This window comes from Piliocolobus tephrosceles, unplaced genomic scaffold, assembly GCF_002776525.5.
Source record: "Piliocolobus tephrosceles isolate RC106 unplaced genomic scaffold, ASM277652v3 unscaffolded_20, whole genome shotgun sequence".
NCBI classification, from domain to species: Eukaryota; Metazoa; Chordata; class Mammalia; order Primates; family Cercopithecidae; genus Piliocolobus; species Piliocolobus tephrosceles.
In genome coordinates, this window is record NW_022302087.1 from 3,482,471 (window position 1) to 3,510,180 (window position 27,710).

The 27,710-nt window shown below is 35.5% G+C and overlaps 1 protein-coding gene across 11 annotated transcripts in view; it reads right to left on the minus strand.

Annotated features, from left to right (window-relative positions):
• The window catches only part of LOC113225265 (HMG box transcription factor BBX), a 271,898-nt gene that overhangs the window by 110,538 nt on the left and 133,650 nt on the right, over positions 1 to 27,710 (minus strand). For 2 of the 11 annotated variants that reach the window (XM_026456860.2, XM_026456854.2), the window contains one exon: positions 20,483 to 20,580. The exons of the other annotated variants lie outside the window; for them this stretch is intronic. The gene's annotated coding sequence lies outside the window, so the exon portion shown is untranslated. The remainder of the gene's footprint in view (positions 1 to 20,482; positions 20,581 to 27,710) is intronic. 11 annotated transcript variants of the gene reach the window in all.

Consider the following 27,710-nt stretch of genomic DNA (forward strand, 5'->3'; position numbering starts at 1 on the left):
CTTTGTAGATGTTTAGAATGAATGTGCTCTAACCCCAGAGCCAAGCTCTAAAACCTTATTTTTATCTACTAAATTTATTAAATTGATGACATTTATTTATAAAAGATTCTTCATGTCTGAGAATAACAACAATAACAAAACACAGTTCTATTCGTATATTATTTGCCTGCCTTTTTAAAAAAGTACCAGAGTGGCCAGGTGCCATGGCTCATGTCTGTAATCCCAGCACTATGTTAGGTTGAGGCAGGAGTAATGGTTTGAGCCCAGGAGTTTGAGACCAGCCTGGGCAACATAATGAGACCCTGTCTCTACAAAAAAATTAAAAATTAACCAGGCATGCTGGCGCACACCTGTGGTCCCAGCTATTTAGGAGGTTGAGGTGGGAGAATCCCCTGAGCCCAGGAGCCAGGAGGTAGAGACTGCAGAGAGCTGTGATCCTGCCACTGCACTTCAGCCTGGGTAACAGAATGAGACTCTTTCTCAAAAATAAAATAAAATAAAATAAAGCACCAAAGTGAGAATATAAAGAACTGGTTTTAATATGACTGAAGTTCCTTCCTTTAATTTTCTTCTCAGTGCACAGTACAAGAATGTTGTAAACCAATACCCACAAGATACACGTTTACTGAGGTACCCTAGAGCATTTTCCTCACAGCCCAATTTACATAAGTCGGCTCCCTCTGCTGGCCAAATTTTTATCTTCTAGCATCCTATTTAAATATAAGGGTAATGCTTTATAATATCAAAAAAAGCTCCTCTGTAAAGTAATCATAAACCATATAAACCTGGGAAATCACTTAAGAAGCTCTTTTATATCACTAAAACACTGTGTTTGTTGATTTTGGGGAGAGGTAACTATCCACATACTGAGTTAAACCCAGGAATTTTCAAATTTAATATCATTTTTCCCTTAAGCAAGATTCTTAACGCTGCTAAAACCATTTCTCATTAATTTAGTCCCTTTCTACTTGGAATCTCCAACGTACTTTGTGATAAGTGTCTAACCAAGCCTTTCCATATTTACACAATGGCATTATGTTGGGGAAACAAGAGGGAGAGAATGCTTTCACTTAGTAATTTATCAGGCCACAAGAGTTAGTGGCAGAATATAGGATAAATAACAGGGACTATATGCTAAAAGTGAGCCCATGCTGCTTTTAATTTTTTTTCAAAGATAGATTATAATATAATAATAAAGTCATCATTCTGACATATCTAATAAATTCTGTTTTAATTTTTTATGATAAAGCACTTCACAATATACAACTTGAGTACATTTCATTAATAAGTTCCAAATATATTTTCTTATACAAAAAGCTAGTACTGCCATTAAAAACCCTTAGGCTACCTTATTTGCTGCTTTCCAATTATGTTCCACTTTATAACTCACAAAGCCTTTATTGCACACATTTATTTAGTATTACAAAATCCCATGAAATGGGTATAATTATGCCCATTTGAGAGAAGCCTCAGAGGGATTTATGTAATCTTTATAATGTCATTAAGGAGCAAACTAGCAACACAGCCTATAAAGTCTCTGGACTTTAAACACAGGTACTTTCTTCCATCTGATTGTATCACTGATTTTAGTTTTTAATCAATACATTTACTTTGGGAGGAAAAGTAATTCCATTTTACAAGCCTTGTTGGTATTTCATTCATGTCTCTCAGTAATTACTTTAGAGGAATCCCAAACTTCCATTCGTATCTCAAAATACTCCTCCCTATAGACTTAACCATACTAAACACACTGAGGAGGGACGGAATCGGAACAAGACAGCACATGTCTGTGACGCAATGTACTTTTCTTCACTTTGTACTTGTAAATATTGATGTTGCAGCTCTTAAGTACTCTCAGAAGTCGTTATGACTGACAGTCCATGAGTGCTGCATCTTTCAAAACAAATATGCTTTATTGATGGAGAGCACACACATCTCCATCTAATTTTTCTGAGAGGCAGAGGTGGAACAAACATTTCTTAACATTTTAACTAAATTCAGCATTCTGCACTGAACACAATAGGCAGGTTACAGTTTAATAGATATTATGAAAGCTTGTCATTTCCATAAGCAACACAGCATGTAAGGGAAGGGCACTCCACAAACCTCCCCTATAATCTCAGAGTAGCATACAACTTCCTGTGTTTACTGTAAATGTTTTTAAGCACAAGCAAAAATTCAAAAGACATTTTGTACCAAAAACGGTCTTCAGAAATGTCCAAGTATTGCTAGATTTTAAAATGTGTACTATTATACGGCTTAAGAATAAAAGTAAGTTTAGTCGAAAGTTTGAAAAAGAACCAACTGGAGTAAATAAAATATACTTGATTGCCCTGATTCTAAGGGGGAAAAAAAATAAAGAAAACCTGTCATTGTCTGCTGTGTACCAAAAATCACAATCTAACAGCAAACATCAGACACATTTTATTTCATATTATAGCTTCCCTTGAACTGAAAGGTAAGGCTCACTGAGGAGTCAAAGGAGAATTCTGCTTGCTGAGCTCTCCCAGCCATTTGCTTTGATGACTGCCAAATCTGTACTAAAAGGTGGGCAAATTCTTTCTATAGCTCTCATATAACTCCTCTAGGGAGACCTTCTGATCCCAAATCAACCTTTTGAGGGCCTATTAATGGACTAGCATTAAGCAAGATGACAGTGATTATAAAACATGAGTTGGAACAATAAAGAACTTGTTGGTGAGAGAAAACCTATATAATAATAAAACCATTTGGGAACTAGGCAGCAGGTAATAGAGTGCAAAAAATGTGGTCTGAACGATTAGAGAATAGATAATATATAGTAGTATAACATTCTCGGCACTGGACACTTGGCAATTATAAAAGCCATTGGAGAATTCAGACAATTCTCTTTGCTCCCTCTGACGATCCCAATTTGTCCCATTATTAACCCTTATAACTAACGGCTAAATTTATCCATACTGCCGAAGACACTGTCAAGAATGAACCCTGGGTTCCCCAAGAGCTTCCTGCCACTGCAAACTTTGCCAACTGTGACCTGGATTCTCTTACTTTGGACATCAACAACACATTAAAAAGAGTCTGAAAAGAACTGTTCAGTTATTTGTTGTGCTATTATTTAGGACTAGGTAGGTTCAGCAACTTTTAAGGGATGTGATCCCAGGAAATAAGTCAGGTGACTGGCCATTCCTGGAATCTCAGGCTTGCCCTAGGGAAGCACTGGCTGGGCCTCCACAGGAAAGTAATGCTGAAGAGAGAACAGAACTGGAATTTTGTGGCATTCATACAAAAATGGTCAAAGATGATCTGGGAACAGATATAAAGTGTAATAAAGTGTAAATAACATTTTGTAGTTTTTTTTTTTTTTTTTAGATGGAGTTTCGCTCATCACATAGGCTGGAGTGCTGTGGTGCGATCTCGGCTCATTGCAACCTCTGCCTCCCGGGTTCAAGCAATTCTCCTGCCTCAGCCTCCAGAGTAGCTGGGATTACAGGTGTGTGCCACCATGCTCTGCTAATTTTTGTATTTTTAGTAGAGACAGGGTTTCGCCATGTTGGCCAAGCTGGTCTCGAACTCCTACCTCAGGTGATCCTTCCACCTCGGCCTCCCAAAGTGCTGGGATTACAAGTGTGAGCCACCGTGCCTAGCCCATTTTGTACTTTTCATATTCATTTTCTATTGCTTGTAGAGTACTTTTTGCATAGTGAACTATGGGACCAATAATGGTATCAGACAGAGTAAAAATGACCAGTGTCTAGTCCTGGCTTTCACCTCACAAAAGGAAAAACAGATCCAATGTCAGACTGGTTCAAGACAAAATTTGCAACTGATGAAGTTGAAAAACTGTGGAGAGTCTTCAAGCATCAGAAAGTTGGGCTAGATGACCATGAAGGCCTCTTACTACCACTGTATGCTATGATTTTACCTCCTTATCTCCAGCAGGGGCCAGGCTGTCCTGCAGTCCCCCCTTCTCTGTCTATAAGTTCTCCATTCCCGAAAAATAAAGACACAGTAAATCAGCTTAGCAGGACTTCACATAGTCTTTACGCTCGTTAAGAAAAAAAAAGAAACTTAACTGTATAGCTGAGTCTTAAGAAAAACTGTAACAGCTGTTCTGTGTATTTGTCCCACTCCCTGTTTTTCCCACAGTTTATGCAAACCGCCCTCCATTATTAAATAACGCAGGACCCTTTCTATGATTTGAAAACTGGCTTAAAGCTGAATTTTATATACCATCATTAAGTTGTTTTGTAACTTCTGACATTTTTAAACATTTCTGATGTGCTTTCTTGGAATTCTGTATCAAGGAAAAAATAACTTTTCCAACATTTTAATAAGACTTCCCAACATCTATTTAGAAAGTATATTGAGAAATATTTTTTTCCTTTAAAAAAAGTCAATTTCTAATATCCTCAAAGCAAAGCCATAGAGGCTGTCAATAAATACAAATTTTTTATTTTAGACACAATTCAGTGCATAATTTATTATGGAGATGTTAAACTTTCAGAAATTAGGAGATTTGGACCTTTAACAGGTTGGTTAGGATTAAATCACCTTAGCCCTATTTTTACATTTATTCAGAATCTGAGGCAAAACTGCCTATGACACTAGAAAACGTGAACACCACAATTGTCCACAGCTCAGACAAGTAACAAACATGGCCAAACTTGGGTCTTTAAATTGTGGGCCTCACATCAATCCAACCATTCGTGTGCTCAGGGAAGAACTAACTGAACACTGAGGGGCTCCTGCATGATGGAAAAATCAATGGGGAGTTCAAGTGTCCCTAGACACGAATAGTGGAAAGAAGGGTCTGTCCTTGACCACTAAAAGTGCTAAATTATTGATACTGCTAAACCCAGACAACTACTGTCACTACTTCTTCAACTGTCTTCCAAAGCAGTTTTAAAAACTTTCCTACTTAAAAATCACCATAGGTTTATAGTCTTGGAAATTCGCCAGAAGAAAAAAAAAAACAAAAAACAAGAAAAAACACAGACAGCTCTTCTTATATTAAATCTACTACTGCTCAAACGGACAAAGGTAAACCAGTAGGTATCTCTTATGGTTATTTCTAGATCTGAGATTTTACGAAGCATACACTGGGAATCACAAATAAAACCGTACAATGTTAGAACTGATCTAAACTCACCAATTTAATGATCTGTAAAACTGAGTCCACAAAAACTAAACGTTTTGCACATACACACACACATATTTACGTATTTTCCTATTAAATTATAAACTTGAGATTACTTGAATTTCTACTATTAGTGAGAGTAAAATGAGTACAATATTGTTTTTAAGAGTAAAAATGGCCAGGTTTATTTACAATAAGATAATAAAAAGAACTCTTACTTTATTCTTCACTTTCCGCCTCTGAAATGAACTGGATCAATAAAGGAAAAGCTTCTAAAGGGCAATTTTATTCTATTATCCTAATGAAAGAAGTCACAGCCAAGGGGAGCAGACAAGTAGTGATCTATTTTGAGAACAATCTACCAACTCTCAGGGTTCCTTGCTATTCTCAAGGGAAAGAATATCACAAAGAAAAGGTACATACCAACAAAAAACCTTGTAGTTACAAAACAAATGTACAAAAAATCTGCACTGAGAGTTTTACTGGAAATCAATAAAGGCAAAAATTAGAAAAGTTGAATGAAAAAATCCGTAGTTATTGGGACTTCTGTCCAAATAAGTATTAGTTAAAATGCTCCAGGACACAGGGAGAATGCCTGTAAGGCATTACTTACAGCAGATAGCAAGCAATCAGAAAAGTGGAAATCAAGGTCCATTACTCATGGCAGGATAGCCTGCATTATCCTCTCACAGATGCAGCACTGGTGAGAGCTGATGAAGAAAAATGAAGGCTGAGAAGGAAAGGGAATAGTGTATCTTCTACATGTAATTTTCAGCAACCTTTCATGAGTTTCCTACCCTTTGCTTCCTTCAATTTCATTTAGAAAAATCATCTTCGTTAAGGCTGCTCAAGTGTGACTTTGCAACTAGCCTAATGTGGCCCCAAATTACTATCCTCAACATTTGTTATACCAAACACCTCATTAAATACCCTCAGGTTAAAGTGGATCAAGGTAACTTTATGCTGATTCCACGAACAAGAACCTGTCAAACTGACAAATCAGTGTCTACTCTCGTGATACTGTCTCCTATCAGATGGGCTTCCTATTTTCTTAAAACTTGTTTCTTGACCCTGGCAGCCTCTTCAGTCTATATAACACCCTGGCTCCTAAAACTAATACATTCTTATTTTCTGTTCTCTAGTTTCTCTATAGACTATATTGTTAACCTCTGCTATTATTTGGCAGAGTCTCCTGGAAGCCATTCGTAGTGACCTTACCACAAAATTACAACTGCATTTCTTCAGAACCAACTTTACTTTCTAAAATGTGTAATTCAGTTGCCCATGTTTTAAAACAGCTCACAAAAAAGGACTGACACTTCTATGGTGCTGCTTCCCCCCACCCACTTTGCCTATAATCCCAGAAAAAAAAAAAAAAAGATGAAAGGCAGGAAGCGGCCTATCAACATGCAGCTCTCCTTCGAAGACAGATAACAAAATACTACAGTTAAGAGTATATTTGCAATTGCAAAGTTACTCTTCCTGAACAAATTCCAAATACAGTATCTATCTTTGATCTTACAAAAGCATTTTTCTCACTGTTCATAGCTGACATTGATGATTCAGTTAGGCACCCTACTCTCAACTATGGGAAAAATGTTTCCTGAAATTCAGTCATGTGAGTTTTCAGCTTTTAGTTGTCGGGCTAGAAGTAGCTGCCTTTGCTCCGCCACTGCTGCTTCCTTGGATATTTCTGTTTGTCATGGTGACGTAGGAACTTACCATAGCAACAGCATCCATTTGACTACCTGGGAGACCCTCTCAATTCCTTCTCTGGGATGTCAGACAGTGTTGGACATTATTGGAGAGTTATACAGCATCCCCTTGGACAGGGCCTATTATCTCAGAAAAAAAATACTGCAACTATGGGAAAACTTTTGAAGACCTTAAACTGAAACATAGTTTAAGTTTTATATTTAAAAACGGAATCTATTTCTTAACCTTTCATATTTACTGCTATGGCAAGTCTAATGATGATATGTAGAACGAAACAAGCTTATTTTAAAACAATAAAATATCCCTGTCATCTCCATGGTTCATGTTAAACAATTAGAGAAGATAAATAGCAGCCACATAAAACATTTATTAAAAAATATTTTCTTACCTGCAATAGGTACTGCTGAAGGGAATTTAGAAAGACAGTTTTCCATCTGGGGACTTTAATGCAGGGAGGAAACAACAGATATTGACATAGTAAAACAATGGGAAGGCTCTTATTTTTGATAGCTTAAAGTTCAGTTAGTAGAGAGCAACAGCAGGATCTAAGTGAAGCCTAAGGAAGATTTATAATCCTGGGTTAAAAGTTCCCATTACCACAATATAATCTTTCTGGGTAAGAAAAAATAAAGCAGCTTTCATGGAAAAGAACTATACTTTTAAGATTAACACATGTGCAGGCACATGCATGCCTACTTTCTACGAAGTGTAGAGCTGATAGATCTGTAGATAGAAAATGGAAAACTGCCAACAGCCCTTGGACCGTAAAGTATTCCTTGCTCTCATAAAACAGAGTTTTGTATGAATGTGACCTCTAACGCCAAATCTAACTTTTGGGACGCATCCATAAAGTCAGCAGTTAGTACATTCTTGACTGACAGTCTGATAGCTTAGCTTCTAAAAGGAGCATTAACCACTCCAGTATGTGAACACGCAGTGACTAAGAGCATCTGTAGCAAAGTTAAGAAAGCAGAATAAAAGAATGACAATCTAAACAAGCAATACCAAAGTGTATACCATTGCATCTATCAGCATCAGGCAAATGTGATCACAAATAAATCCTTATAATACCTTGAAGTTTTCCTTCTCTAGCAAAACAGCTATTTTCTTTTCCCTGAAAAAGAAAACTATGCTTCCCATCCTACTAAAGGGCAGTAATTTTATGATACTAGCAAACATATGAGGAAGCATCTATTTCTAAAATGTACAAGTTTACACCATATCACACCTCGAATCACATCATCTTTGTGAAATCAAATAAAACACTAAAATCGGATGCGGGGGGACCTCTAACAAGGGTAGGCATAGGAATTTGATGGCAAAATCAATCAATAAAAAAAATTTCATTAAATGCATTTACAGTAACATTTATATACCATAATTCTAATTAAAAAGTAAAGAAACTGTTCAACTATGTTTATGCCTAGTAAAAAGGCTAAAAGGACAACAATAAAATGTTCACAAGGGATATGGAGTGGTATATGCATTGACTGATATTTTTGTCTCCATGCATTTTGGTGTTATTCTCATTCAACACGTACTATTTTACAGACAAAAAAGAAAGTCAATAAGTTATTTTAAAATAAAATATTTTAAATGTGATTTAAAGGAGGATAAAGTATCAGGCTTCTGAGGTGTCAGATCAATATGCTGCAGTGGAAAGTGATTTTCTCTTCCTGATCCTTTCTGTGACAATGTGACATCTTTTCACACTTGCTCAAAATTAACTGCTTCAGCACATAATTACTGCAACTGCAGCAAATGGGCCTTTTTGTCTGTAATTCAATTACCGTGGGACGTCTTACAGTTTCAGCATTTAGAAGTGAAGCATTTACTTGACTACGTACATGGGAATAAAACAGACTCTCAACATATCATATCTTAATTAAGAATGAACTTTAAAATTCCATTTTGTTTATACCAGAGTCATCCTAGCTTATTAGCCAATGCTATGGGATCTAGTGGGAGAGCAGAAATACTGTTTTATCTCATTTCTAGGTAACTTAAGTGATTGCCCTGTTATGATCAGAAGCTCGAGTTGGTTTGCTGGAGTAGACCCTTCCATCCCACAGTATTTTATCTACACAGCTACTGTGACATTATCACCTTCAATAGGGGTTTTATTGTTTGCAGGTTTGTCTTCCACACTTAATAGAAGCATACTTACTACAAAGAACAAATTCTTAGTGATGAATGAACGAGTGAACTGTCTTAGAAATAACTTGGGGAAAATGTCAGAGACAGCTTAAGAAATCATAGTGAATCATCCATAACCTCAATAACACCGAGGGGAAAAAAACTATTAAATGTTCTTCCCATAAGAGGAGTTCCCAACAACTTAGGTCATCTTTCCTTCCTCCAACCTCACTCACCCTACCCACGTTCCTAACATCTTCATGAATTTACTCTACATCTGCTTTTAAAAAGAGTAACCAAATTAGTTTTATGTGAAGTACACTTTTACAACACCTGATTTTTACTATCAACTGGCCTCTGGATTTCATTACACTGCACTGTTATGAAGCACGTTGAATGTCTGTGATTTTATTTCATGTTAGCTTTATCAGTAGCTGCTGAAAACATGCTTTCGGTGCACCTTCCCCCGTGATCTAGACTGACTTTTATGGTCAGCAGGTGTAAGATTCTGGAAATTTATATTTATAGCCCCCCTGTTGCTAGCTTTACTCTGACAGGGAAAAATAAAATTTACCCTCAGTTAAGCAACTGAGTAAAACTATCCACAAGGTAGTTCACCTTAATAAAATAGTAAGTGTGGAAATCTCCAGAATTTCTCTACAGGAAATTCTACCTTATTCTTTTGGTATATGATATGCATCTTCAGAGTCCAAAGGGTGGACGCTTTCAATCACTTCTCTGGTTAGGCTTAACTTACAGTAATATCCAGTACTCTAAAATCAGCATTTCTCAGTGAGGAAGATTTTGGCATCATGAATGGGATAGTTCCCTACTTGGCAAGACTGTTTCACTTCCTGCTGAGTTAACATATATCTAGGCTCTTTCCCTGCCCTTTGACCCCTACACCCAATCCCAGACTGTAGCATTTCACCAAATAATGTCCCACTAATTTCTAAACACTCCTTGTAGGGTTGTGGGATCCGCAGTTGAAAGTTATTGCTCTAAATAAACGTACTATATAAATTTGAATTTTAAAAATAATTTAAGACTCTTTAAAAAAGATGTTTCATAACACTATATTAACTAAACCTTTCCCCACCTATTTCCAGGAACATACAAGACTCATCTACTATATGCTTAAGGTGTCCTTGGTGGATGTATTTTCTTCGTGATCTCTGGTTGCTAACAATCCTGATATCATAAACCTTGCATTAATATTTCTATGTCTATTTGTGTTGATTACTTATAAGCTATCCAAATTGGCTTAATTTTGTTAGAAAAGGTTTCTAAAGCATTATTTATTAGCACTACCATCAGGGCTTCCACTTTTCAGGTGTTATTTTGAAAAGCATTACAGGAAGGGAGTCAACTGCTACACCCTCTATGCTAGGCCACCACGGTACATCACACAGAAAGAGGCACACTCCAAAATCCAGAGAAAAACACTACTTTTGCAAGTTTAGGCTTCTTGGTCAGCAGAGCAATGCAAAGCTGATGAGTCATTTCTAAAACATGAAGTGCAATTCTAAAACTTTCAGAAGAGTAACAAAGATCCAATTTGTTGAATTAATGAAAGGTTACATGGAATTGTAAATCTGAACTTTTTTACCATAAGAACTTCATGATCACTTAGTGAGGATGTGGCAACTTGAGTGTCTTCCTTATCTACATGTGCAGCATGTCTTAACGGACCTGTCAACAATCAAAGAAGCTTTTAAAAACTGCTATAGCGAGACCTAGCAATTCAACTGAATCGCACATGGTCTCCTATAAATATTACATAAATAGTGGTTTCAGACTGAAAATTCAGCCTCTTTCTGCTCCTTTTTCCAACAAGCCATACTGTCAGGTATGGGAAACCCTAACGCTTTCATAAACTTGGCTCTGTCACCTTTTCAAGTAATCAACAACCTCGTTTTACTTGGAAACCACTTCACCCTTACTTTCTGCACGTCTACTACCACTTGCACCCCTTGGCCTCCTCTTAGAAATATGGGGCTTCTGAAATCCTATTTGGATTTTTGGAATAATTACTTTGTAAAGAGGTACTCCTAAGAGGCGATAAAGGAATCCAACTCAGGAGTAGCTCTAGTTAAAATAGGGAAGCCAGATACGTTCGTTTATGCCATCCTTCGACTTTGGTCTGTGAGCTTTTCCAGACCTTCCTAAGAACCAAAAAGCCCCATGTGGCCACTGAGGAAGGTTTGGCTTGTTTCTCCATTATCCAAAAATAGGGCTCACTTGTCAAAGTCTGACAGCCTTCTGGCCACAGTAACACTTATGGGCTCAGCAGGAAGTATCTGAAATCCTGAATTATGTTCACACTGAACACTTGTTCCTCCCAGCCTTCCCTGATCCCCGGGACTCAGATCCTACTTTCTTACTGAAGCTGTTCTTGCTGATAGTCTTTCTGTTTTAAAATACCAGTTCTGAGTCCTTCCAGGTTGTCATAGGCTAGGCTTTCCCAACGAGACAACAAGGGTTAAGTAACATAATAAATTAAAACTCATTTTAAAATACGGCTTTGGTGAAGAGTAATTTTTAATGACTCTTCATGAAGAAATTTTAGGTACTATGACATCAAGATGAGAGGGGTTTTTTAAATAAAGCCCCCACAGTACAAGTTCAGAAGAAAGAGAAAGCCTGGACTGTACTAATCCCTTTCTGGTTCTGCTTGTTCATGTTTTATTTTTTCCATTTTATAAAGAAACAATCTTAAAGCAAGTAAGCAAGCACTTTAACAGAATCCTGTTGTTTCTGGGATGGATCTTTTCAATGCTGCTAGCCACACGCTACGTCTTCCTGAAGAGGTGGTATTTTATTTATCTTTGTATGCCCAGTGCTATTGTTGTGCCTGGCATATATTAGGTGCTTAATAAATGTACATTAAATCAATGGCTCTGCTGTTGGGAAACCACACAGCTTCCATATTCAGCACAGCAGAACCTGGATAAGGCTGAGAAAATATGTGACTCAAGCCCAGAAAACTCTATGAGCCTGAATTTTGGTTAATATACATCAAATTATTACCATGATATGTAAATTCCATACAAATTAAAAATTCTGTATCATCTATGTCAAAGTAAGATATGCATGGTGTCAAACATAACTGTAAACTATATTATTTAAGACTACAAACTTTACAACTTGCGATCTTACATTCAATACGAAAATGGCACTGACGCCATTTCAAAAGAACTACACAAATCTTTGGCTTTTTTTTTTTTTTTTAATGAAGCCCTTAAATATGGCTTTGAAAGAAATCCTAGACCATCCTGCTTAATTTCACTTTGTCTATGCTTCGTATCTCATGTGATCTGACATACATGTTAAGTGTGAACTCTCTTTTTTCCTGAATTTATAAACCTGCATCTATAAATTATGAGGTTATCTGCAAACAGTGTAATCTTGGGCAAGTAACCTAACCTCTCTGTGCCTTGGCAACCTCATCTGTAAAAGGAAAATAATAACAGTATCTACTTCATTGTGAGGATTAAGCCAATTTTTATAAACACATACACTGCTTGGAGTAGTGCTTTACAGTAAGTGCAAATGAAGGTTTGCTATCATTATCATCATAATTAATCATGAACTATAAACATTCAAATCAACTTGAAAGAAACTACAATTAACAACTTTTTTTTTTTTTTTTTTTTTTTTTTTTTGAGAAAGGGTCTTGCCCTTCTTGCCCAGGTTGAAGTACAGTAGTGCAAATACAGCTCACTGCTGTAGCCTTGACCTTCTGGGCTCAAGTGATCTTCCCACCTCAGCCTCTAGAGTAGCTGACACGACAGGCGTGCGCCACCAAACCCAGCCAAGGTTTCAAATTTTTGCAGAGGCAAGGTCTTGCTGTGTTGCCTAGGCTTATCTCAAACTCCTGGGCTCAAACAATCCTCCTGCCTCGGCTTGCTTCCCAAAGTGCTGGGATTACAGGCTTAAGCCACCATGCTATGCCTATAATAACTTCTAACCATTAAACTCATGTAACCAAAAAAAGTAAAAAATTCATTCAATATTATTGAGAACCTACTATTAACCAGATGTTGTGCTAGGTTGACCTATGCTGCTTTAATCCAGTGCTCTCATCAGTAAATACCGTTAGGTAAAGAAATACCTCTGCATGTCAAAAATCTGTGGGTAGAGAAAAAATGGGGGGGGGGGCGGGGAGCAAAATATAAACAGCAGGAGCTTGGTTAAAATGTAACAATTTATAGTGACTAAGAATTCCATGAAAATGCATTTATTGGCATAAAAAGACACTCAAGATAAGTGGGAAAAAAGGTTGCATAGAATATAAGAGCCTGATTCCTTTAAAAAATACATAATAAATATGTGCTTATATATACATAAACCAAAAAAGCCTGAAAGAATGAACGCTAAATTGTTTACGACATTATCTCTCTATGATAAAATTATGGATGAGGTTTTCTTCTTTTTGGTAATTCTATTTTCTAGCTTTTCTTTAACTTAAAATACAAATAATTCAAAAATCAAAAAATAAAACATTGGGGTATACTGTATAGTTCCATAAACAATAAGCTTTTAAAAATACCAATAGGCTAAAGAGATTAACCAAATCATTTGGAAATTTGTATGCACTTAAGAATAAGATTGTTAGTTTGTTAATACAGACGTTTCTCAACTTACAAGTAAGTTAAAAATACCATTAGTGGAAAATGGTCTTTAATATACCTAAGTTACTGAATATCATAGCCTAACCTAGGTTAAACGTGCTTGAAAAACTTTTAGTATTCGATAAGTTACATAAGATATGCAACACTATTATAAAATAGACTTTGTGTTAGATGATTTTGCCCACTTGTAGGCTAATACAACTGTTCTGAGCGTGTAGGTAGGCCAAGCTAAGTTATGATGTTTGGGAGGTTAGATGTATTAAACGCATTTTTGACAGGATATTTTCAACTTAACAGTGAGTGTATCAGGATGTAGCCCCATTTTAAGTCAAAGAGCATCTGTATTTGAAAAATAAATTCAACACTAAGAAATTTTTCACAGGATCAAGGTCAATAGTTCTTAGAACTTTAAAAGAACTTTGGAACCACACCAAAAATATAATCCATATCTCTGCTATAAGCACAATGCCCTACCAAAGCAAAATACCAAAACTTATTTTCTAACTAGCAGGGGACCAATTTTCTATGCTTTCCATATTTTTATAAAATTAAGAATGTAAAATGGTTAGGAAAGCAAATTTCCCAATGTTATTAATACAGGTTACCAATGTCATGCTATGTTTGAGAACATATCAGGATGTTCTAGAAATGTTTCCTATGATGAGTGGGCAGTATGACAAAATGATTGGTTAAAATTTTTTCACTTTAAGATTAAAGTATATATGAATTCATATATTCATGAACAACCAACCTTCAGAGAAAAAAATAAAACCCTTTCTGTTCCAATTATACCCGCTAGTCGAGAATGCTTCAGGATAATGCTAAACACAATTACAAGGTGCCATCTAGTGGATGTTTTTATAAAATGTCTCTGCTTGCTTACATTTAAATCTTCATGAAATGATCTTTTAAAAAGCTATTCTGCATGAAAAAACAGCTATCCCCTACACCGCTTCCTCACCAATTACTGGTCTGAGCTGGTGGACAACAACATATTTTAAGCACACACAACTCTGACTGGTAATAGTGGTTTTAAATCTCAAGTTGAATATCTGCCACTATCACAAAGAATAAGGAACAGCCCAATTATCTCCTAAGTGGTCCAGGACCTATAATGGTTGCACAACACAAGTTAGAAAGGAGATTCAATTTAACATGTTTTTATCATTCACTTCAGATGATGATGATAAGAGATTAGCATCATTATATCGGGACAGTAATTACTGTTACTGCTGCCCTACACTATATGAAAACAAACTTACTCGTTCTAAATAAGCTATGTCTGATATTTCGAAATCAGTGTAGTGTTCCCAGCAAAGCTTGTTCCCAGCAAAGCCGTGAAAGCGGTACCACGTCCCAACATGTACACAGCTGTAAAGGCTCTTTTTACTATCAGTAAGACAAGTTATGATCAATTAAAATGGTATTAATGAAACCAACTGATGTAGCATAAATACATAAGGCAAGATAGAAGACTGATACCCAACCAAATATTTATTTATAGTATTAGACTTTGATAATTCAGATACAATTTATAATTAAACTTACTCAGATGAAACTCACATCTATCTAAATTACCTTAGTTATAGACTCATTGTTTTGTTTTGATCTTTGGAAGCAGATTCTACAATTTTTTTAAAAAAAATTCTAATTTTCTAGATATTTTCAGATTCCTACATTGTAAAACAGAACTTATCAATTTATTTGTAGGGCATCCTACTGTCTGATAATAAGTTTTTATTTTAAAAAGTTTTCTGTAGCCTGTCATAACTGGCTCCCCTAGGAAAATTCTCCATTTGTCACTGCTATTTCTGGTGTCATATTTAATTTATAGGATAATTTGTTTAAAGAGCTACTCTTCTAAAAATGAAACCCTTCAATACAGACTTGATGGGGACTGCAAATCCAGCCCTTGGAGATCATCTTGTCCCCCAATTTACAGATGACAAAAAAAAAAAAAAAAGACCCACAGGGGTTAAAGGTTAGCTCAAGTTCACCAAACCAATTAGTGGCAGAGTTAAGATCGGGTCTCTTGACCACAAAATCAGAACTCTTTCCGCTATATCATACTGCCTTTTTTTTCTTCCCCAAATAGCAACAGAATGTCTCCTTTAAAAGCTTCTTAAGGTACTGTAGTGTCATTTTGATCTAAAAGGTCCATGAGGGAACTGCTGCCTGAGTGTATCAGACGCAAACGAGGGTATTAAAACTGAGTTCCTCCATGATCATCAGAGAAGAGAGGGGCAAAGCAGCTTCTGTAGAGCAATCCAGATCAGTGGTTTTGACAAGGGGACTGAGAGACAACAGAACAGATTCATCAGTTATTGAAGTGAGAATCTGTGCTGTTTACTAAGAGGGCACAAGGAGCTGCTTCTGCTTCCCATCAGCACAGTCCTTAAGCTAGCTGGGGCTGAGGGAGCACCATTTCCTCCACAGGTGCTCAAAACATGATGGCCAATAAACAGAAGTTCACAAACTAACCCTCAGGATTTGAGAAGAAAAGCTCTGATTTCCCTCAAAACTGCCATCTTTTGCCTCTCATCATCTCACAGAGTAAGGATAGATACACTATACATTCTTTTAGTTCTGAACCCATTTCAGTCTCCAGGGTCTGAAACTTTAATCTGGATCTTCCTATCAGATTAATGGCAGTTGACACCATTTAACTTTTATGGTATAGTTAAAATGTCCTTTCTGTTATTCTTCTGCAACTTATTTCTTACTATTCATAACCATATTCTGACATAATAAATGCACACATAAGTGGAAGTCTGAAAACCTGGACTCTGTAAGCAGGAACATGTCTTGGCTAAATCACCTAACCTCTCAATATCAGGTTCCCTCTTTCGTGTCTGGAGATGGCTGGCCCCTACACTCTAAATTACTCTAAGCCTGTTATTTCTTAAAAACACTCTGCAACAAATTCAACACAATAGAACTTACCAGGCCTTGCCCTAACACTACCTCTTAGCAAAGGCTTTAAGAGAAGTCTGAGGAGTGTAGTGATAGGACCAAATCTAAAAGGAGTTCTTTGTAAGATCACATGTGAATTGCTTTTGAGAAAGTCTCTTTAGACGTCTTACTTTGGCTCCTCTTCTATACAAACTGCTGTGGGAGCCTAAGAAAAGCAGCTTTCAAACGTGCAAGTACACAGATTTGGTACTGCTGCCGCCAGGCTGCAACCGCTGCCAGGGGAAAGAAGTGAGTCAAAGCAATTCAACACATCGCACGCCTCAATGTCTTCCCTTCACTTGGCAGTGATACACTGGGATCAGTCATCCAGCTAAACGTTCAGAGTCCCAAAGTCATTACTAGTGCAAGGGTTTCTAGTCTAAAACTTCCAAGGTGATATAAAAGTTTGAAATCAATACAAAGGAGGTCCTTTTATGTTACTACTAAATGCTTGAAATAATCTGTGAAAAATTAGAAGGGTAGTGAGACAATGACTTAGGAATTCTACAATGTGTGTGTTAGAACCTTCAGACACACCTTTCTGGCTCGAAGGCGTTATGGTACTTATTAAAAGAATCGAGAAGAATCAAAAGGCAGTTTTTAGTATTAGTTACATAGTCAGAATTTCCAAAGATATTTACATGTGTGTTTTTCAGGCTCCTTTGACACGTATTTCTAATTTTTAAGGGACTATAGATGACTTACACGTTCTTTTCCCTTGAAAAATGTATCATCAAAAGTATTATTAATGGTTTGGGTCAAATTATATCATATATAAGTTTGGATGCATTTTTTTTTTCTAAAGAGAGTGATTAACTTTACATTTTGTGGCCATACCACTCTGTAAAGAACAGTTCACGTCTGTCCACCAATATAAATAAAATACTTGAAGACTGTCACAAGGACAGTGCCTCTTTTGACAAACTGCTCTATGCATGTTTTACACGAAACAGGGCTTCCAAATGTAGAAAAGGTATGTGTTTAAACACGAAGAAATGTATTTCTAACATGTGGGCTTCTTCATTTTAAAAACAGTTCCACAGGTATTTTATGGTAATTTTCAAGAGTGTACAGTAGTCAAATGTTATCCAGAATAAGAGAAATTTCTAAGAAAAAATTTGAAATGGGTCCTACTATAATAATTATCTGGTTTCTCTAATAAGCAGCAATTTATAAAACAGAAAACTTTATTGTAAGGAGGCATACTTTTAATCAGTATTATTTTCATTCTTTGAGAGTCTAGGAATGTTTATCTTTGCCTATGCTCTGAATTTTTTGGGGGAACTATACAACTGTTAAAAAGGAAACAAATAATATGATTCCTGTGAAGGTTTTTTGGGGTAGGCAACAGGTACAGAAGCCGAAATGCTGGGGTTTAAAAAAATGTAGATTAAAGCTTTCTTAAAAACAGATTTTAAATGGCTATTAGAAATTATTGAGCCTTTATCAACATAATAGGAAAACTCACTACCATACCCCAAGAAAAACTCTTTGCCCTAATCAAACAAATCTAATTGTCATTACATCCCATAGACGGTTTTGCAACTCCTGAAACCATTTCTACTACAAAGAACGTTTTCTCTGACACTTGATCTCTTTTCTTTATTATCAAAAGTCTGTTATTGTGAAACTCTTATTAATAACTCTTATTAACTTCATCTAACTTGATTTAGGAATAATCTTCTACTCATTTTGAACTCCTACTTTACTTAACTTCATTCAAAATCACCAAATTATGGAAGTCAGAACATACTTCAGAGATTATGCAACTTAACTCCCTTACTGAAAGACAAGAAAATTCAGGCCAAAATTAAGAAATTTTCTCAAGGTCCTAGAACCTGTTCAAGATGAAAGAGCTGGGGCCAGTACAAAGTCATTCATGGGGTTAATTTTTCATTTTCATTTATCACTGAGAAAGACTAACAATTCTAAAGCCAACAAAAGTTTATTTAATTTTTAAAAAAGTAAATCGTGACACTCTTCACAAAGGATAAAAATTTTACTTCATTAAAATTTACTTCATTAAAATGACCAACAGTCATTCCACATTCAAAGTAAATGTAGTGAGCACCCACGGCTATGCCAGCCCTTTAAAAACAAAAGGCAAAACAATATACGAGAACTAAATACTTATCCTAAGATCCTGATATTTCAGCACACTGTACTCCAATGGACTCCACTACTTAATAAAAATATGCCCTAGTTTGATACTCTTCCTCTATTCTGGTTGCTTTCTTTTACCATTCCTTACTTCAGCTTCTAAATAATTCATACCTTATACTTAGGAGATGTTATCTTGAGGAACCGGCAATAGTACAACACAGCTTCAAAAATACACACTTTCTACCTGAACTACAAAATGTTTCCAACATAGGTTCTTTTCATGAAATGCCATATTCAACTTATGCTTGAACACTGCAGTCATATTATTCTAGATCCCCTTTAACTCAAAATATCACTTTGTATCACAGGGTTACAAAATAGCCAGGACCTTCCTCCTAATAGGTCAAATCCTCTCAATACTTACTTTGTAGATTGTGATTTGAAGATAAGAACACTTTTTCTCAAATAACCTGCACTAAGAGTTATATAATTAACATAGTTATTTTACACTTGGGGAGCTAAGGTGAAGAGATACTTAAGGTCTCATACAAATGACTCTAAGACATCTGCTCTAATTCTCAATTTAACAGTCCAGACATAAGATGATGCCTCATCAGAAAGTTATCAAACAGAAGATATCATTTTCCAATTTGTCTCCAAGTTTCAAACAAAATACACTACATGTGGATATCAAAACTTCTAAAATTCATTTTATCACTGGTTAAAATTTGGTGTTTAGGACTTTTCTAAACCATGTTGATCTTTCTGTAACTGTCTGAGATAAAGAATCACAAGTAGAGACTTTGAAGATGTAAGATTTTCCAAAAAGGATCTGAGAAAACAGAATCATAAAACTAGCCTGCATTCGTGTGGTCATTATTCTTGTAGCACGCTACGCCATTATGAATATTTAGTTAAGTCAGAGACTCATCAACACTCTTTTGCTGTCTACATATTTACAGCAACAGTCTCTCAAGGAGGCAATGAGTCTGCAGTGTATACAGATCTAATAAAACGTGTGAATTGTTTTATTCTGCTGCGCTCAATTTTACAATTCTGAAAAGTCTTTTTGAGATATGTTTCTCTATATGTTTCTGGCCTTGTCCATATCATTCTTTGAATTGACTTTCTTCAGTGAACTAACACATTCACTTAGTTTCAACAAATAATACACATAAAATTATGATTTTTTTTTCTCAGTTTGTGAATAACACTGAGATGTAGCCCTTGTTAGGTCAATCTTGAAATGAAGATTCAATGTTTTCCTCTGAGGATCAGAAAAATAATTCAAAAGAAATACTGAGCTCTATCACTTAAGCTCTCTTAATAGTCTCAGTGGTGTTTAGGCTTAAATCTCTACAAATTTTAAGATAAAAATACACTACATGTGGATTTCCGATCTTCAAGTTACAGACAGAAGCTCTTATTACAGCAGCCAAAATATAATCTGAATGCTTATTTTGATTTCTTTGCACTACCCAAAATCAAATAACTTTTGTTGGGCAACTGCAGACACTCGGCTGAGTCAATGAACATATTTAAGACAGCTGCTTCTTGTTTGTGAACCCAGAACTATTTTTACTGAAGGAAGCGCAGGTTGTACAATGAAAAAAAATCAGAATCCTCCAAAAAAAATTTTTTAAATACTCAACAGAAAGGAACTATTTAACATGTTTAAGGATGAAACAGCAACCTGATCTATGTAAATCTCAGAACACAACTAACAGATATTCCTCAACTAGCCACATTTTTTAAAAAAATTGTTTTTAGAAAAAAGCAACAAATTATAAAAAGCTAACATCAATTAATAACAAACACCAACCTCTCAGAATGTCTTGTGCAGGCAGTGCAGAGGTGGAGATGTTGTTGGTGTTGGTAGTGGGCAATTAATTGGGTGTCAGTACCTACTTCTTCAAACATCTGTAAAATAATTATTATTCATTAAAGTGATCCTCTCACTAAAAAATAAGCTTCCCTCTAGTATTTCTTATTAATCCAGTCAAGTGTATTAAACATTTTTATATTTATAATACAAATATGAAACTAAAAAGTTTTCTAGCTATCAATGAATAAAGTAATCGAAACTCTTCTAAATATTCCTGTTTATTCCATACTTTTTATTCTTTTTAAAATTTTTATTTTATTTTTTAATTGACATATAACAGCTATACATACTTATGGTGTTGATATTTCAATACATATGGTGTAGAGTAATTATATCAGGGTAATTATCGCATATCCATCATCCTAAACATTTATCACTTCTCCCTGTTGGGAACACTTGATATCTTCCCTGTAGCTATTTGAAACTATATATTATTGTTAACTACAGTTATTCTACAGTAGTATAACACTAGAACTTATTCCTGCTATTTAGCTGTAATTTTATATCCTTTAACAAATCTCATTTTTATTCTTGAAAATTAAGACATTAGTTTCATTTCTTAATATACTAAAATTACTATTTGGTAGAAAATGTATTCTCTTACTGTATGTTTTAAGGTGATATATTAAAAATGTATTAGTGATCTATTTTATTAACTGACATTTTCTCTGAATTTAAAGTGCTTTTCCTCAAATGCTGTAAATAAGAAATAGTTAAATCTAATTAGCTAAGTCTAATACATAACATCTGATTCAAATTCAGGTGTACTAATATACATGAAAGAATAGATATAAAAATATGTATGACTATAACCCTAATTTGGATCCATTTCATAATTCCTAATAAAGTAATATTTTGGAAATAAGAACTAAAAAGTTTATCTGTTTTCCATTTCCATGCTCATGAAATCAGAGCAGGGGTGTTAAAAGGCTTGGTGACTTGGCAGTCAGGCCTGGCTATGAATTTTGACCACTAGTAGTTATCTAACCTAAGGACCTCTGTTCATTAATCTGTAAAAGTAGACTAGGGCCTACTTTACAGGATGGTTACAATAGAAACAGATAATAAATGTGAAAAATCCCTTTTAGAGTACCTCATATATGCTGCCTTGTATACATACTGCTAAAAATGCACATTTCCTTCCCTCTTCAAACCCTTTGGCACCACTTCAACCCAAGAGATAACTATAGCAGTTCCTAAGTGATAATTTCCATTCAAACTAATCTGTATCAGATTTACTTAGAATCATGCTTTGAGGTTTTCACTCCCTGAAATCAAACCCTTCGGAGGCCCTTTACGGTCTACTCCTAGAATTTAATTCCTTAGTTTGGTATTCTGGATCTTTTTTGTGCCCCTTCCCACCTCACTTCCCACCCACATATTCAAAACCTGGCCTCAAATTTCCTTTGCCTTTTACTATACTCCAGAAGATTTATTCAAGGCCCAGCTCCCTGCAATGGAGTGCTTTTTTGCCTCTTATCATTTGTCCAGAGAGCCCTTATTTAAAACGGCCCTTCTCTCTTCCTCTCGATGGAAGTCAAATATGATCCTAAGCAAAATAACACCTCCTTCCTCTAAATTCTTAATTTTCTACAGCATGAGCCATAAACTGCCTTGTGACACTATTCTATTATTATCTCAAATGATAATTTTAAATCTGTGACTCAGCCTCTTATTGTACCTCTACTTCAGAAATATTCACATCACCATCATCATCATCATCATCATCACTGCTAGCCTCTTAATTGCAGGCAGGGAGTCTTAAAGTTCCCATTGAAGACCATAGATTTAAATCTGTGAAGTTAACATTGCCACAGTTCATCCTTAACTTTAACCTCTGAATGTGGGAGGGGGATGGGAAAAAGTAGATGTCTCCGTTATTTGTCTTTGAAGTTGCCATAACAGCATAAATCAAGAAAAAGGAGAATGCAGTCCCATCATGATTTTGTCAACCATAATAAGGACAAAAAATAAGAGCCAGAACCTTTGTGTGAAAACTGTCTTGGAAGCCTTTTAAATGCAAATAATTTTAAACATATCAACAAAAGTCTCCGGCACATTTTTTAAAGATTGAAAGAAAAGGAAACGTACTCAAATCAATCCTTGATTAAGCACCAATGAGTGCAGAAGAAAGGCTATCTCCATGAGCTTTAATTTTGAAGGAACAGCTGACTGGATGACTCCATTCAGTGAAAATCAGACCCACTCCTGCCTTGGCACTGGGCTCTATTAGTTCTCTGACTCAGAGTTCCAGAGCACGAACTTTCCCAGGTCCAGAGTGGTTCTTAGCAGGTAGCTGGTTACTAAGGGATGAAAACACAAGCCCCATGTTTACTGGGCAGCTCCGGGCTCACAGAAATAACACTGCCATCAACGTGATTATAACAAACATACATCTATACATACTGTGTAGGGGTTAAGTAACAGGAAATAACTATAAATGGATGAAAATGGCAGCCAAGACTCCTCTAAGCTCAAAACAGACCTTAACCTAAGTGCAATAATGTCATCATTCAAATGATGACAGTGCTTGGCTAGCACAAGAAAAAGGAGTAGTGTCCACTGGCTAAGCACAAAAGAAGCTCACAGATTCTGAGTAAGATTTGCTGGGAGAAAACAGTTGGGCACGTGCATAGAAGAAGAAAACCGTATTTAGAAATCTTCAACAACATAATATGCAGGTGAGCTTCCTAGAAGGGTCCCAATTCCTCAAAATAAATATTAATATTAAAGTGCAGCTGCCCTACTTTCTGTTCCATTGTTTTTACAGAAACAATCAGCGATTTATTTTTCAGATTTAATAAAACCTATTCAGGTTTTTGGAAATGTAAATTTTTATAGCTAAGATAAATAAATGGTAATACACTGGAAAACATTCAAGAAAACAGATTCATTGCTCACTTCTTTTTCATCAAAATTACAGATCTATTTAAATATTTTACTTTTTAAATTTCAAATACAAACTACAAGACAAAATTAATATTGTTATTCAAGCAAGACCTAAATCTGAATGAAACTATTCAAAACTATTTTAATAAAATACTTTCTAATAATATAGATAAATCTATTTTTAGAATACTTCCTTGAATAATTACATAAACCTCAACATTGAGCTTACTTTTATATTTATTACCAACTTTACTGTGCAATAGACATGCTATAAGAGTAAAATATATATAGTTCAAAATTTATTCTTAATTTAGCATTTATAAAACCTTTTCCAAATTAAGCCTATCCAATGCAGAATCCATCATAAATGCATTTCCTAGCATCCTCAGAAAGAAAATTTTATATCACATATTTATATATTTATAAATTTTTCTACTGTATTTAAGGATGGTCCAACTTATTTTATTAATAATAGTTTATTTTTAATATTCGTTGCAACTTAAATCATTAGAGAATATATGGCTTTCAGAAGACAAGACATTAAATCAAAATGAGAATACTAAATGAGTGTTGTAGGTTTTATGAAGCACTTTCAAGCCTGTCTAAATTAATAAAATACTAAGTGAATTAATACTACAGAAGAAACTTTTATCACTGATAATATAAAATATTAATGTGAATACTTAACAGGTCAAGGCTTTTACATTAATCAAAGACACATTATAAAAATAGTTAGAATGAACATTCTCCTATCAGTAAAGTTTTCATGTGAGGTAATTTCTCCCATTTTTTCCCTGATAAGCATAACAGAATATTTATCTCCTTGAATTCCTGAGGAACAAAAAGTAATCTGTTCTTCTTGAGATAGGGTGGTATTAACTGCTTCTCTGAACAGAACATTTGGCATAATACATTTCCTTAAGAGTTTTGTCAAGTAAGCAGTTAGTTAGGAGGGGAGAATTCTCACAGATAGTCTGGCTTCTTGTGCCTCATGGCCGGACAGCCCAGTGAATCTTGGGTGTTTTATGTGTTTGGAGGCTGGGGGTAGGAGGTTAACAGCTAGGCTTTCAATAACAAATAATGTGACATTTTAAAAACTCACAATTTTTAAGCTTCCAAATTTGAATCAGAATTCAGTTAGTGTTATTAAAAATAAATCCTTCACTAAAAAAGTTTCCCCCTTTTTCCTTCTTTTTTAGTTGTAGAAGTTTTCTCCTGCCTTCTCATCTTACACTAAAAGTTGCAAGACTTAAATGGAATCTTCACAAACCAGATCTATAACATCATGAGGAGAGAAACATGTCCACTGGCTAAGCACAACAGAAATGTACACAGTCTGTATCGCTGAATAAAGGTCAGGAAGAGTCTATACTTGACCTCGGTTAAAGACCAAATACATAGCTCACCAGTCACCCACTCACCCTCAGGAGTGATTGGGCCGTGGTTATAATCTACAGAGAATTCAAAGGAAGTTGGTTCCCCTTCCCACTGTAGCATGATTTCTGGCATCTTTTGCCTTTGGTGCAGAGTTCAAAAGTACTCAAGATGAATCCAGGGCCAGTAACACATATATGAAATTTTAGTCATGTGAGAATCTGGAGTCAAATAACTCCTTGAAAGTGGTTTAGCGATTCCCTGCAATAGTAATGGAAAGACTACATGAAGGTAGCAAGGAAAGAAGTCAGGCTCTCACTCACCATTCACCTGGAGTTGAGGTGTTCCAAGCAGAGGAACCACAACAGAAAGGAAAAAACAACTTGCCTTCAGCACCAGATACAGACAGACTCACTGACTTCAAGGAAAAGCCCAACAGAAAGAACCAATACTGACTCAAAGATGGTAACTAGAGTATGAGAAAAGACATGGGGTTATGCTGTATAGCAAATAACAAAGGTTAGGATGAGTTGCCCTGGGCACAGCTGTAGGGTTGAGGGAAAAGAAGAAGGAGCAAGGCGGCAGAACTCAAGCATTAGCATTGAACAATGCCTGGGTTGCCTGATAAAGGAAATCGGGGAGCCAAAGGCATTTTTTATACTAGAACAAATCAACCCTAAAGAACAAAGAGAGGAAGAGAAGTTCAATGTATGCCCCCACTTGCTGGGTTATGAGACAATAACTGGCAGGTTGCTGTGACACAGTTATGGGCCCAAAGCCCAGTAAGGCAGATAGATTCAGACCCTGGTAGTGGTGCCCAGACAAATAGTGACAAAGTGTTTTTCATTTCAATTAGAAGATAGAATACAAAATTGTGGTGTCAAAAGGAATCTTACAGATCACTGGTCTAACACTCTAATTTTTCAAAAAAAAAAGTAGAGTATAGCTCAAGAAGAAATGACTGGCTGTGGTTTAATAAAGCTACTTACTAGCAAAACTATTTACAGTACTCATGATTTTGGCCTAGTGCTTTTAGGGAAATTATTGTAGCTAAGCAGGGGAAAGGTATTTCAGTGCTGACTGCATTTACATCTTTCCTTTCTACATTCAATAAATATCCGTTGAATAAGTACCAGGAAATAGGACAGATACTGGTATATTTCCTGGGAAACTGCAGGAGATACGTGTAGTAGTGACAGCAAGCTTGACAAAAGACAAAATATTGAGATGAGTCAACTAAAATTCTAAAACACGAAGTACCCGTTACAAGATTAGGAGGAACTTTTGGTATTAAAATTGGAACAGTGTGTACAAATATCAGATACCAAAAGAATCATTGGCTAACAAAATCAAAAGAGGGTGAATGACAGAAAAGGGGACGTGAGTCATTTACTCAAGTTTTTGGAACTGCTGCAATACAGAACAAAAACATGGGTTGATCAAGGCTCTGCAGCTTGCAAATAGTCCTCTGTGGGTCACTCTTTCTCTATCTCAACAAGAATTAGGGGGAAAAGAAAAGAAATGTACATTCTCTGCAAAAACTGTTTCTTAGAAGTCAGAAAAAGCTGACAGTTTTCATTTATCGCAAGAGAATATTTATTCTTATGATAAGGTTTTCTGGAGGCAAAACATTTAGTGAGCACACAGATCCAGCTATTTCAGGACGTCTAGATTTAAATGAGTTTGAGTGACAATTTGGGAAACAGAAAAATAAAAGCAGAAGAGTAAAACTAACTTTTAAAAAATGAGGGTCATCAGGGTTTTGTTAAAATGTTTACAGGTAAACTAAAAAACCTTTTCCATTTTTAAACTTCTGCTTGGATATAGTCATATTCATGCAAAGTATCATTCATAAAGATATGGTGAATATATCAAACAAAAATCTAGTAATTTTAAAGAACTACAGGAGCCAGAGAGAGAGAATACTTACATTCTGTTAGTGGGAGTATAAAATGTAACAAGTTCTATGGAAATCCATGTGGCATTATCTTGTGGAATTTCAGGTTTGGCGTACCCTATCACCTAACAATTCAGCTCCTGAACATATATCCTGAAGAAATAATATGTACATAAAGAGGGCATATACAGGACTCAACAACTTTTCCTCTGTTGCTTTATTTCTAATGACCAAAAGGAAAAAGAAAAGAAAAGGAAAGAAAAGAAAAGAAAAGAAAGACAGCTTAAATAGCCATTAAAAGAAAGTAAATAAATTGCGGTATTTTCATACAATAAAAGATTATACATGTATGATGATAAATGAATTACAAAGACAAGCAGGAGTGAGTCATAAATATGATGTTGAGCAGGAAAAATAGTTGTTGCAGAAGAAAATATGTAGTATTCTTTATATAAAATTTAAAAACAAGCAAAATTTAATGTAGGGGGTACATAAGTATGAGAAAAATGACAAAGAAAAACACAGAAGTAATAAACTCAACATTAAGGATTGTGGTGAGGGGGTAAAGAGAGGCAATGGAATCTGGGTGGGGCACACGGTGGGCCACAAAGACACTGGTAATGTTCTATTCTCAAACTAGTGGTAGGTTCTCAGTTATTCGTGTTAATGCTATTCTTTGTACCTTATCTACATAGTATAAGTATTTTTGTGTAGGGCAGCAAAAAGAAATTATCATAGTTTAGATTCATCCTGATTCTAAAGATACGATTGCAGAATTATAAACACAGATAATGGTAGAGAAGGTAGCATAATAGGGTGCTGACTATAACCACAAACTTATTTCTCAAATAATAATTTTTTTTGTTTAAAGGCACATATTCAGCTTGCACACCATAGGGACATACAGAGAGTCTAATTCACCATTTCTAATATCTAATTCAGTATTGTGACATTATACCTGTTATCACTGTGAAACTCAGTTTTCTAATATGTTTTATTAGAAGG